A 14,754-nucleotide genomic window follows, 5' to 3' on the forward strand; every position below is an offset into this window, starting at 1 on the left:
ACACAGCGAGGCGCGGGCCCCGGTGGAGCGCAGAGAGCACCTATGGTTACTCCAGGGGAAGGAACTCGCTGCTATCTCTCTCTCTAGCAGTCATGCTGTCCGTTACTGGGACTCACCCAGCTCTGCCAGAGCACCTCACTCCTCAGCTGGGGCGTCCTTTAGACACATGTGACATACATAGAGAGGGAGGAAGGTTAAAGGTACATGGAGAAGTAGAACTAGAGTCAGGTTAAGAGAGAGGGTGAAGTGAAGTAAGGAAATAAGGAAATTCCATAGAGTATTTTTTAAATTTAATTGCCACCAACTGCTGGAGGCCTCATGTCGTGTGTCACAATGCCCTCCTCCTCCTAAATTGTATTGTTCTGAGACGAATTCGGAAGGGTAGGAGCAGCTGCAGGTACTGGTCATCTAACGAATTTTCTGGACGTATTATTAAAACACCTTCCTGAGCTCCGCCCCGTCCGGACCCCCTCTTCCGGGTCCCCCACCTACGCTCCCTGCACAGGGCCACCATGAGTCTAGAGCCGGCCCTGCTTTTATTTCCTCCATCTCTTTGCTTTGTTTCTTTTTTCCCTTTTCCTCCCCGTCCTCTTTTCTGCCCTCACCATCTTCCTACCTTTCTCCCTTTACCAATGCTCTGCGTATCTTCTCCTCTATCTCTCTTATATCCATCCCCACTTTTCCTCAATTTTCCCTCTGTCTCTTTATTTTCCGACTCATGTATCTTCCTCTTCTCCTCTTCTATTTCCTCCCTCATTTTGGTTCCTGTTAATATTCCTTTCTTTATCTTTACCCTCCTCTCTCTTTTCCCTTCTTACTCCCGCTAGTACTTTCTCTTTCTTATCTTTTATCTCCATGCCTTTTTTCTCCTTTTTTATCAAACATTCACCCTCTTTCCTGCATCACTTCCTGCACTCTTACATCCCTGCGCCTCATTCTGTTCACTTCCTTGTTGTACGCATCTGCTGTCCCTCCCCTTTTCTTAGCTGTTTTCACCCCTCTCCTAGTCCTGTCTCTCTCTCTTCGTCCATGGTTTCTCTCCCTTCCCCCATCTCTTCCTTCTTCTGTCTGGTAGTTTGTTCACATTCTCCATCTCTGCTCTGCATTCTTTGCACACTTTACACTTCACTCCCTCTTTACCTCTCAATTTCAGAATATCTCTTCCAGTTCCTGTCTTGTAACTCTGGTGTTTCCATTCCTCTGTCTCCTTCACCCCTGTGTCTGCCCTCACTTCCTTTCTCTCCCTCACACTTCATCCTTTCAGCCCGCCACTCTCGCCCCTTGTGTATTTCAGGTTTTCTAAACTTCCCTGCGCGTGCCACCCTTCTCAGAGATCCTTCCAGAACCTTCCACTCCAGAGGGGTGTATATTATCTCTATTTGATAAGACAACTTAATTTCTCTACATGTCTGTTACTGGTGATAAAACCCTGAGACGTTTATGACCCCGAGAGCTGTGTGTGAGACTATCAGCGACTTATTATTAAAAAAAAGGATAACTGGATTTCTCTGCGCAGATGGCCGGGGGCCACGAGCCGCAGCATAATTCAGCAGCACGCGGAGCGCGGCCGAGGTGGAGGGAACCAACCAGGTGCGAGAATCCGCACACCAGAGGTGAGGGGTGCAGGGGAGTGGGCACCAGTCCCTCGGGCACCCAGCGCTGTCTCAACCCACTATCATAATCAGGGATACTGGAATTATGCGCATTATGCGACACAGGAGGGGGGATGAATAAATTATGCGACAAGAAAAGGTACATTATGAGGCGTCGTGCAGAATACATTTTGATAGCATTACTTCGTTGTTTGTAGACGCGTAGACTCTCTGGCAATGATTTATTCTAATTATTACCAGTTGAAGAACCCAGGGGCCTATTCACAAGCCCTTTGCGCCGCAGGTGCGTCACTTTTTGAGACGCACCGTTGGGGCATTTTCCTGCCCCATATTTACAAGGACAGAAAAAGCCATCCTGCACAGCTTTTCCTTTCCTTGTAAATATGGTCCCTTTACACTCACCACTTTACGTGAAATGGATGCTCCATGGGTGTTGCTGTGGGTGTTTCAACGCTACACCCATGGAACCTGACACATTTTCGTATTTACGAGAAATCGTAAACCTGGAAATGTGTCTGAATGCTACGCCTCCCCAGGGGAGGCATAAGGAGGTGCAACAAGGAGAAATGTATTCATTTGCCCTTGTTTTTGTCCTCTTTTTATGCATAATGCATTCTGCAGCACACATAGAACAAGAAAATCACCTCTGGTGATTAGTTATGGGCAGGAAGGTGTCCCTTCCTGCACATAAAGAATCATCCCCATGCTCCAGGCACCCTTGCACCATGGTGCAAGGGTGCCTGCGCCGGCGCATGGCAGCCAATTGTGCATCAGCAAAGGGGGAATGCACAGGAATGTGACATATTATTGTAAATATGCTGCATCCCTATGCTTCGAAAGTGCAGCAGCGTTGCGCAGCCAAAGGGCTTGCAGTGCCTCAGCGTGGCACTTTCTTGTAAATGAGGCCCCAAATACCTGATAAGCAACTGAAGTAAATCTTTAAGAAATGCCTTCCACTGTGTTACAACATACGTCCCATTGTTTTAGTAACTTCTGAGCCAGTGGAGCTAGAAACAATTTATTTGTAAAAAGATGTATATTATGCAGAAATTATGAATTATATGGCAAATGCGGCAAATCCATAATTCCGCGGAACAGGATAATTCCACTGGCCTTAATCATAGTGTATGGGAGAATAACATGAGAAAACAGGTGAAAAGATTCAGACTTTCTGAGAAAATGGTGTAGAAGGGGTTTCGTGCGTGAGGAACCAGGGTTTGCTTTGGTTTCTCTTACTTATGTCTAATACAAAGTTTTTAAAAATGTTTTATCTGCCGTTGTTGTCAAACTTTGAGCATTAAGCAGTGTCATCTGGGAAGGAATATATTTCCCAAAAGCAGCATGGACTAAGAGACTTGGTGTCATGGGGTGCATGCAGCAGAATAGAGATCCTCCAGAAGTGAAAACGTTCAGTTATGAAAACAAACAAGCAATGCTAGCTGCAGGCATATCATTGAATGTAGGCAGGCACATCTGGTTCCATTGCAATGCCACGCCCCCCATTTTTGCTCTGAACAACTGGCCCTTTGATCTTTGCAGTTGCTTTCGACACTGGCCTTCGACGCTCAGTCTAAATGGAAAATGCCTTTTGCCTCCAAACTACAAAATTGGGCGGGGTCTGGTGGCTTAGTGGACTAATGCGTTCATTCTAAGGTCCTGTGTTCAATCTCATGGTCACCGGTTCAAAGCCAGGTGTGTCCACTCAGCCTTCTGAGGTCGATCAAATGAGTACCATTGAGTTGGGTAACAATAAACACCTCTTACTCAGCACCCAGATACCCTTGGGTGAACATGCGCTTTAAAAACACACGTTATGTTATTTGTCACTTGTTAGTCAGCTGTTGAGCAGGGTTTTTACACAGATATGGGCGGTGGCAGTGAAGGCGATATTTTCAATCTGCTCCTAGAAATAATGTAGGTTACACGTTTTTCATAGCAGCTTATGTGACAAACACTATTCATACAGTTTAAAAGGTATTAAATGCTGAAATATCCTATCAAAATCACATTTACAGTGTGCAGGTGATCCGGGTTTTCCAGACTGTTACATATTCTATTAATCTACTACCTTTATACCAGTATATCAATAAGAAATCTATTCTGTCAGATCTTAGATGATGTGAGTTTCAAAAGACATCTGCTTATCTGTTTGATTTTGCATCTCATTCACGCCTTTTGTTGATCTATGCCTGTTGGCTTTCATTTCCAGGAATGACCTCAAATAGCCAGGATGCACAACCCTTCTGTGTGCCATGTGGGCCTTTTGTAGAAGAGGTACAAAAGGGAGTGGTAATGGACGGTGATGGATTAAACCCAGATCTTTTGACTGGGTGTGAGTGTTTGATTGATTCAGATGCTTCGTCCATCACCACCCCCTTTTGTACCGCTTTTGGCCGCCATAAGTGTGGCAGGGTATGCTCAGACGTGAGTCCCTTGCTCACTTTGCCACTGGATTCAAGCAAGCCGGGCTGAAGACGGCTGGTATGCCAGAAACCGGTCCTTGGAAGCTTGTTTCCGGTCCAGGGAAGGCATGGCTTGGCAGTTCGGGCTGGACTGTTCCCATGAGGCACAGGGTCAGACTGATTTGCATATAGCCATGTCTGAACTGGGGTGGCAGAGTGGGCTAAAGAACGGTGATGGATTAAACCCAGATCTTTTGACTGGGTGTGAGTGTTTGATTGGTTCAGATGCTCCGTCCATTACCACCCCCTTTTGTACCGCTTTTGCAGAAGAGGCATGTCCAGTCTTCAGTGAGCCCGGCATCACTGAAGGCTTGAACCAGGGTTGGCTCCGGGATGGAGATTGCATTTGCAGTGCAGTGGGCTCTGGTGATGTGGGAGTGGAGGTGGGAGATTGGAGAGGACTCCATTAATGTGTGACAGAGAAAAGCCTGCCTTGTGAAGGAACTTGCTTCAAGATTCCTGGTTGTTGAGGGGCTGAGAAGAGCCTTATTTCTCCATGTTGCATACATGCTCATTGGCTGAGAATATCCCGTGTACAGAAGGAACTGATCAGAAAGATTGGTAATGGATGCCTAGTTTGGTGTAAAGAGTGCTGAGGTCACCTGCAATTTGTACAGAAGAATTTACACCTTAATATGAATTATGCCGATGATTTTTGAGCCATGACACGTTCTTTGTCAAGCATGATTTTGAGTCAAGTCCAGCTCTCTATGGCCCAGATGCATCAAAAGGTTTTACCCATTCTGTGTCTATGGGAAAATGTGTTTATACATATGGCCCTATATTTCTTGCTGAAAAACATCTGCATGCTGTTTGGGTTCAGCAGTCAAGACACCTTGTCTTTTGTTATTGGCAGGCATCACTGCACACACTCTGCTCTGAGGTAACAATCCTCACTTCTTAGCTCTAAATCTTTAGGCAGGGGACTACCTTGTTTTCCTCCAAAGGCACACAAAAGGTGCTGAGAGGAGAGTAATACTTTCAAACTGTTTAAACCACTGACGATCAGTCTGGTTAGTATTGTCACCCATTGTTTGTCAATGTATGTGTCAATCAAGACTGAGGCCCACCTCATTAAGTCATTACTATCTCCGTGTCTTAAGGGAACAGTCCATCTGAACAACCAGGTCAGGCCCCCTCCAAGAGGCAACACAAGCAACCGAAGACCGGATTTGGCCTTGTTAGGTCTTATTAGTGAGGCGTAGCTTAGATCCTGTGGCACAGCGATCAAAAGAGCCATATCTGGGAAAACTTTGGCAACTTAGAGCATTACATTGAATGCACAGAATGCTTGCAAATAGTGTCAGCCACTGGCAATCACTCTGGGCAGCATTCCAACCCATTGTTTTTTGCCTACTGCACCACTATAGGCAAAGGTTCACTGTTGGACTTATCCCTTTTTGCAGGGTCATCCCTAAACTTTTTGCCTTCTCCTAACCTTATTTCTGACATGGTATTGGTGGTTTTAGGACTATGGGCACTTTAGCACTGCTGTTCAGTGTAAAGTGTGTGTGCTCTCTGTGGTAAATATTGTAAGATTGGTCTACACCTGTTTGGCCTATTTAATTTACCTCTCAGTCCCTTGTAAATTGGTATCTGATATACCCAGGTCTGGTGAATTAAATGCTACTAATGGGCTTGCAGCGCTGATTGCGCCACCCACCGAAGTAGCCTTTCAAACTAATCCCAGGCCTCTGCCATTGCAGGGTCTGTGCACGCAGTGTTACTGTTGCTGTGACGTGGCACCTAAAGTGTGTGCCATGTCTGTGACCCCCCCCTTCACTACATGTCAGTCACCCCTAAGGTAGACCCTAGCTAGCCCTATGGGCAGGGTGCATTGTAAGTAAAAGGTAGGACATATACCTTAAGTGTGTGACATGTCCTGGTAGTGACAAACAACCATTTTGGTTTCTCACTACTATGAGGCTGACTACCATCCCATAGGAATGCATTGGGGATTTCCTGATAGGTGTTTTAGTGGTAATTCTTGATATGAGAGGAGCAGCGGGGTCAAGTTTGGCATGTTTGGAATAGTGATAATCAATGCTACGGAATGGTGTGCGCAGATTTATTATAACTATTTTAGAAATGCCACTTTTAGAAGTTGGCATTTCTGTGTGCTATGTGTCTGCCTGCCTGATGTGTATTGCATGTCTGGATTTAGAGTGACGGGGACTGGTAAGGCGTGTGTGGCTCCAGGAGGGGCAGGGTGAGTCAGTGCTAGGCTGAATAGGGCATCTGCATTTGTGTAGTGGGAGGAGTAGTCCCCTGGCCCTTAATAGGATTGTGCCTGCCTAGGTCAATGCTGGCTCCACTCCCCTGTGGTGTGCCTGATGGCAGAGACCCTATCTCCCAAAGAAGAAGGGTGTGAGCACTGTAAACAGAGTACTCCAGAACCAGTTGGAACTGGTTCCCCCAAGCCCTGTGCTTTGCAGACAAAGGAAAACTGAGTATAAATGTAGGGGCTGTGACCCCATGTTTGTTGAGCTGTTCCTGTGCTTACTGAGGGTTTTGCTGCTGCTGGGCACCAGGAGGAACCGCCATGAGGGTCTGCCTCCTTGCTGGAGGGCCCTGTGTGCTGGCCTGCCTGGGCCCAGCTTTGCCCCCTTAAACTCTAAAGGACTTCCAGGGACCTAGCACCGCGTGGAGCGCTTCTATTTTCAATTTGGAGCACTGGGCTGCGACCTGGAGATTCCCCAACTCTGCTTGGGAGTAGAGCAAGAGCCCACCCTGCTTTGGTGCGTGTGAATTGGCGGTAGCCTATCCCGCTTGTGTGCTTATTTGGAAAAGATGGTGCCCACCCAGCAATTGCCTTTACTTTAAGCGGGTGCCCACCCCACAACTGCCTTTATTTGAAGTGGTTTCCCACCCCAAACTCCTCCTCAAAGACAGAAGCCACTGAGTCCGGCGAAACCAGAAGTCAGGTGCGTCCACCTGACTGTGGGCGGAGTCGCGGTAGAGAGGAAGTACCAGCAGGAGGACGGGAGCCTACCCCGCCTCCATGAGCCCAAGAAACAGGAAGGCAGGCGAGCTGGTGTCCTGCCTACAGACTGCAGGAGAACGAGTGCACTAAGGGAGAGCCCCGGTGAGTGGGGCTCCCATGGGGCCATGCCTGCCACCTGCGAAGAGTGGAGGATAGAGAGGCCAGAACCAGGACCGGCCGAGGCACATTGCAGGTGCCTGTCTCGAGTGAGGAGCTGTGGGAGAGGTGGGGGGAGGAGCTGCTTTGTTCCCCTGCAGTAGCAGCTGCCCCAGTTGGTTGTGGGCAGCTGCCTTGAGTCTCTCCTCGCACCGGAGCCCCTTTGAAGGCAAATTATCGGTGGCAGGTTTTCCTGAGTGGTCCCCGCAGGAGAGCGGGCCGCTCCAAAGTTGGGCACATTTGTTAGGAAGTCCCAGTGGGGACTCAGGAGGCACTGTAGTGCCAGTGCTTGTTTGCCAATTTCTACAGCTGCACCGCCCTGATTAGGGGCAGCTGCAACATTGGACACAATTGGTTGAAGAGTCCCAGTGGGGACCCCGGAGGAACAGTTAGTGCCAATGCCATTATTTCTTTTGGGACATTTTAGTTCTCGAAGTAAAGGAGTGAGATACACTCCTCTGCCCCAGCACTTTGCACATTTTGCTTTGCTGCACTTGCAGCTACACCCCCACATTTTTGACAAAGGGCATTTGAGCCCCAGTGAAAGGCCTGTTGGCCTGGGGGTCAGTTCTACGGTAATACCTGATATGATTATTGCATAAGGTGTTTATTCTTGTGAAGGTTATTGCAAAATGTGATTTATACACCCTGATCTGCGCATAATGTCTTTATGCTTGTGAGGCCTATTGCATAAGGTGTTTTATGCTTAGGAGGGTCGGGCCTAAAGTGTTTTTATGCCTACTGTGATGCAGACATAGTGTGTTCAGGATGCTAGATATAGTGCTGAGATCATTATTGGACCAGTAGTTACCGGTTGGGTTTTACTTGTTATTAGTACTTTCTAAAAGGTTCTGACAGTGGCCTGATTGGCCCTGCCAGGTGTATATATCCCCCTGTAAATATTGCTTAGTGCCAGCTGACACAGTGTATATTGTGTGATTAGTATTCTAATGTGTTTTGGATAATACAAAGGCTATTTTTATATAACCTTGTATGGAGTTTATTTTGTGGTATGCCTAGGGTGTTGCTGCTGTGTGTGTGCTGCACAATCGCTTTATACATTGCCTCTGGGATAAGCCTGACTGGTCGTGCCAAGCTACCAAGGGGGTGAGCAGGGGTTATCTTCAGCGTGTAACTCCCTTGCCCTGCCTAGAGTGGTGGTTTCTGCCTTGCTTTGGCGCATGCCCTAGCCAACCAGAAATCCCATTTCTAACATCCACCTAATAAAAACCAGTGCTGACCCATCTTCCCATGTGAACAGTCCATAACTATCTGCCTGGTAGGGCTCCTTCGGAAGACCATACAAAAATGTCAGACCTATTTCAGCTTTGTTTGGTTTCATCAAAGAGGAACAGCTTGAACACTGTGACATACAGCAAGCAAGCGACTCACATCTGGGCATGCCCTTTGCCACTTAGGACACTACATCAAACAGTCAATATCCGATGGAAGAAAAGCTTGCATATAGTCTAAACCTTTGGAAATCACTCTGGGTAGCATTTCAACCCATAAACGTACACACACTGACCTCCTCTAGACAGACGGCAGCCATATGCAGATCGGTATTGACCCTGCTCCTCATGACAACAGTCTGTCAAAAACTAATGGACAAGGCTCCTTCCTCCTGAGAACACAATCAAACCCAGGCTTTTTTGCCTTGATAAGTCTCCCTAAAGAGGTGTGGCTTAGATTGTGTGGCACAGCAGGGATACCACGTTTCATTTAGGGCATTACATCAAATACACAAACCGTGAAGAAAGAAATGCTTGGGAATAGACAAAACCACTGCCAATTGCTCTTCTTAGCATTGACACCCATCCCTTTTTGAACACTGTGCTACTCTAGACAAAACTTTGATTTATGGAAGTCATTCCTTCCTGGGCTCCTCATGAATACAGCCCATCCTCAAATCCTAAGTGAGGTCCACTCAAAAGGGAACACAAGAAACCACAGAATAGTTTGAGACTTGTTAGGCTCATCAATTAGGTATCGCTTGGATCCTGTGGCCCAGCAAGCAAGCGACTGTCTGGGCATGCCCTTCCTTGGCCACTTAGGGTATTACATCCAACACACACAGTGTGCTGGGAGAGATGTTTGTAAATAGACTAAACCACTGACAATCACTCTGGGTATCATTACCAACTAACTTTTTCGCTTACTGCGCATCTTATACAGAGACCTTCCTTTTGCAAATCAGTACTGACCCTGCTTATAATGGGAGCCGCTCACCTGAACTTTCAGAGAGGCTCCTCCAGAAGGGAACACGAGCAACCCCAGACCAGTCTCTGCCTTGTTAGGCCCCATTAGTAGGGGTTAGCTTGGATCCTTTGGCACAACAAGTATGAACCCACATATGGGCATATTATTGGCTACTTACAGAGTTCCATCAAACACACAAAAGGTGACTGGAAGGACATTTCCAAATAAGCCACTTGTACTCATTCTGGAAAGCATTACAAGCCATCACTTTTCGTCCATCCACTGTTCCACTGTAGACAGGTCCAGTCTTATGCCAACCACCAGTAATCTTGATCTTAATAGGAACAATCCATCCCAAGGTGCCAGGTTAGGTCCTCTACTGAGGGAAATACAAGCAACCCCAGACTAGTTTCAGACTTGTTAGGCATTGCCAGCGAGGTAGTGAGTTCATTATTTTGCACAGCAAGCAAGGGATCTGCATTTGGGCACACTGCCGTCCACTTAGGTCTTTACACCAAACACACAATAGGAAAGAATGCTTGCAGATAGTCTAAACCATAAGCAATTGGTTTGGGTGGTAAAAAACATTGTTTTTGCCCAATGTGCCACTCTAGACAGAGGCCTGCCTTGTGCAAATCAGTACTGTGAGTAATTGGAAAAATCCACCCTGACATGCCAGGTGAGACTCTCTTCAGAATGGAACACAATCTACCACAGACAGACCTCAGTCCTGTCCAGCCTCATCAGTCACTTATTGCTTGGTTCCTGTGGCACAGCGAGCCAGGGATCCATGTCTGAACATACTGCAGTTCCCCACTTAGGGCATTACATAAAACACACAAAAAAAGATGGGGGAAATGCTTGCAAATAGTCAAATCTTCTGGGAAATAACCTGGCAGTTCAACTATTCAAACTACAAACTGTTAATAAAAACAGAGACTATGGTCTTCAAAAACAAAGCAGTAGGAAAGCACTGATGCCCATGGTGCTGTATGAAAGAGTTGCTACCTTGCAGGTTTCTCGGACAAAAGCTCTAACTGTAAAGACATAATCAAAATGAAAAAAACAACAACACTGCAAGCACTTTTACATAACGCATCCACAGAAATGCTCAACCTTCCAGTGTACTTAAGATTTCACATTAAATAAATCAATCCATGGTGATGGAAACAGCAGAAGGGCGCAGCTATCTATGGTGCTGAAGAAGACCCCAGCAGAAGATGTTTACTGTTGTCTATGTTACTTAAAAAACTCCAGCAGCAGAAGGGAACAGCTGTATATGCTAGTGAAATGGTTGAAGTACACTGCTGTCTGTGGTACCCATAGTAGAAATGATCTGCTTCCTGTGGTGCTGAAGAACCAAGCAGCAAAAGGGCACTGCTGTCAATGCTGCTGAGGAAGACCCCCAGCAGAAGAAGCTGCTGTACTCTGTGGTGCTGAAAACCACCAGCAGCAGAAATAAACTGGTGTCTATGGTGCTGAAGAAGATCCCCAGCAGTAGAAATCCTCTCCTCTCTATGGTGCTGAAGACCCCAGCAGCATATGGGCACTGCTATCTATGGTGCTGAAGAAGACACCAGGCAGCACACTCTTACTCTTGTATGTAGGTCTAATAACCAGCAGCAACAGAGGGGCACCACCGTCTCTGCGATCAAAATCAATAGACAGAGGGGCACTGGTGTGCATGGCAGTGGAAACAGCAGATGGCCACCGTTGTCTATGGGAGCCGAAACAACCGAAGGGCACTTTTGTCTAGCGTGATGACAACCAAAAAGCTCAGCAGCCCACAGTAGAGGCGCCACATACAGCAGAGAGACACAGCTGTGCCCTGTGCTGAATCTTCCATACGCAGAGGTGGGATGCTGAAAGGAATGCTAAAAGCCTCTAAGTACATTAGAACTGCTGTACATGGTACTGAAGGACCCAGAAGCCGGGGTGCACTGCTGTCTGTGGAGCAGGAGACTACAGTCAAATGACACTACTGTCTATGGCGCCGAAGACTAAAGCAGAAGGCACTGCTTAGCATGGTACTGAAGAAAACCAATGGGAGAAATGCTCTCCTCCCTGTGGTGCTGAAGACCCTAGCATCAGAAGAACATTGCTGTCTATGGTGCTGAAGACCCCAGCAGCAGCAGAGCATTGCTGTCTATGGAAATGAATACGACCAGCAGAAGAGCATTGCTGTCTATGGAACTGAATAAGACCAGCAGAAGAGCATTGCTGTCTATGGCACTGAAGACCACCAGCAGCAAAAGAGTATTGTTGTCTGTGGTGCTAAAGACCACCAGCAGAAGAGCATTGCTGTCTATGGTACTAAAGACTACCAGCAGAAGAGCATTGCTGTCTATGGAACTGAATACGACCAGCAGAAGAGCATTGCTGTCTATGGCACTGAATAAGACCAGCAGAAGAGCATTGCTGTCTATGGCACTGAAGACCACCAGCAGCAGAAGAGTATTGCTGTCTGTGGTGCTAAAGACCACCAGCAGAAGAGCATTGCTGTGTATGGTGCTAAAGACCACCAGCAGAAGAGCATTGCTGTCTGTGGTGCTGTGCACCGCTGTCTGTGGTACTGAAACCCACCAGCAGGAGACGGGCACCGCTGTCTATGGTGCTGAAGATGAACCCATCGGAAGGAGTGCACTGTTGTATCCAATGCTGGAGACCCCAGCAACAAAGGACTATTATTTTCACTTATTTATCAAATACTCATAATCGAGCTGATTTCACAGTTTAAAAAAAACCTCCTAAAACTCCAAGAACCCACAAATATTTATCTTGAAAACAATTCCATGTGTGTACAATCTTAGATATGCTCTCATGCTGCAGAAGACGCGCGCACAGAACGCTGCCGTGACGCTGAAGGCACGCGCACAGAACACTTCCGTGACGCCGAAGACTCTCACAGAGCGACCCTGCAGTCCAGAAAGCCGAAGCCCGCCCTGTAGAAGAGCCCTGCTGTCTACTGTGCACAAAAGAGTCCGTGCAGGCTGGCGTAGCTCGGGACGTGTTTCTGAAAGCCGTCTCAGCAGGAGGTCGAAGCTGTTCACAATGCTGGCGCTACTAGCAGCAAAAGGCAGGACGACTTACTCAATAAACCAACTTCGCTGATGCCTGTTATATCATGCAAGTCACGAGTTCCGTTCCTGGCAGAAGCAGTTGTGCCTTTTATCGTTCCAAGACACTACATTTTGTAGTTTCCAATTCTTAATACCATTACATGCCAACAATTGCAAAGCAGAAAAAATGAACTTTTCAGAAGATATTCGTGATATATATTTCCCCTCTAACTTGCAATGAACTGACTGGGGACAAATTCAGACGGGAGAAAGCTAAATTAGAGGCATTTTTGTATTTAAAAATCGTGAGTTTCCCACCTGAATCGGATATGTTGGCATGAACTTAATACTAACACCTCTTTATAGTACTTAGAAACAGCCTAATTTGGTGCAAATAGTGCTGAGGTCACCTGCAATTTGTACGGAAGAATTTACAACTTAATATGAATTATGCCGATGATTTTTGAGCCATGACACGTTCTTTGTCAAGCATGATTTTGAGTCAAGTCCAGCTCTCTATGGCCCAGATGCATCAAAAGGTTTTACCCATTCTGTGTCTATGGGAAAATGTGTTTATACATATGGCCCTTTGGAAATCACTCTGGGTCGCATTTCAACCCATAACCGTACACACACTGACCTCCTCTAGACAGACGGCAGCCATATGCAGATCAGTACGGACCCTGCTCTTCATGACAACAGTCTGTCCAAAACTAATGGACAAGGCTCCTTCCTCCTGAGAACACAATCAAACCCAGGCTTTTTTGCCTTGATAAGTCTCCCTAAAGAGGTGTGGCTTAGATTGTGTGGCACAGCAGGGACACCACGTTTCATTTAGGGCATTACATCAAATACACAAACCGTGAAGGAAGAAATGCTTGGGAATAGACAAAACCACTGCCAATTGCTCTTCTTAGCATTGACACCCATCCCTTTTTGAACACTGTGCTACTCTAGACAAAACTTTGATTTATGGAAGTCATTACTTCCTGGGCTCCTCATGAATACAGCCCATCCTCAAATCCTAAGTGAGGTCCTCTCAAAAGGGAACACAAGAAACCACAGAATAGTTTGAGACTTGTTAGGCTCATCAATGAGGTATCGCTTGGATCCTGTGGCCCAGCAAGCAAGCGACTGTCTGGGCATGCCCTTCCTTGGCCACTTAGGGTATTACATCCAACACACACAGTGTGCTGGGAGAGATGTTTGTAAATAGACTAAACCACTGACAATCACTCTGGGTATCATTACCAACTAACTTTTTCGCTTACTGCACCTCTTATACAGAGACCTGCCTTTTGCAAATCAGTACTGACCCTGCTTATAATGGGAGCCGCTCACCTGAACTTTCAGAGAGGCTCTTACAGAGAGGCTCTTACAGAAGGGACCACGAGCAACTGAAGTAGTGTGGCTCACTGGTTAGAGGCGGCAGACCCGAGAGCAGAGGACGGCCCGGGACCAGGGTTCGATTTCCGGCGCGGCAGGTTTCTGGACCAGGGTCAGCGGACTCGATAATTCTCTCGCCTCGGTGCCCACTCTGATCAGCGATCACACTCGGCAACTCTGGGCATTAGCTTGCCTCATCTTCACTAACGGCCCCACCAGACCGCCGGGGATGCCTGGTCTCACCCTGGAGATACCCATTAAGGGACCATCTCTCAGGGAAACCAGGAAGGGTTTCGCAGCGGTCGAAGCGCCTTGGGACCCTACGGGTAAGTAGTGCGCTATATAAATGCCTATACATTTACATTTACATTTACATTTACAACCCCAGACCAGTCTCTGCCTTGTTAGGCCCCATTAGTAGGGTTTAGCTTGGATCCTTTGGCACAACAAGTATGAACCCACATATGGGCATATTATTGGCTACTTACAGAGTTCCATCAAACACACCAAAGGTAACTGGAAGGACATTTCCAAATAAGCCACTTGTGCTCATTCTGGAAAGCATTACAAGCCATCACTTTTCGTCCATCCACTGTTCCACTGTAGACATGTCCAGTCTTATGCCAACCATCAGTAATCTTGATCTTAATAGGAACAATCCATCCCAAGGTGCCAGGTTAGGTCCTCTACTGAGGGAAATACAAGCAACCCCAGACTAGTTTCAGACTTGTTAGGCATTGCCAGCGAGGTAGTGAGTTCATTCTTTTGCACAGCAAGCAAGGGATCTGCATTTGGGCACACTGTTGTCCACTTAGGTCTTTACACCAAACACACAATAGGAAAGAATGCTTGCAGATAGTCTAAACCACAAGCAATTGGTTTGGGTGGTAAAAAAC

This window comes from Lissotriton vulgaris, chromosome 7 (assembly GCF_964263255.1).
Source record: "Lissotriton vulgaris chromosome 7, aLisVul1.2, whole genome shotgun sequence".
NCBI lineage: Eukaryota > Metazoa > Chordata > Amphibia > Caudata > Salamandridae > Lissotriton > Lissotriton vulgaris.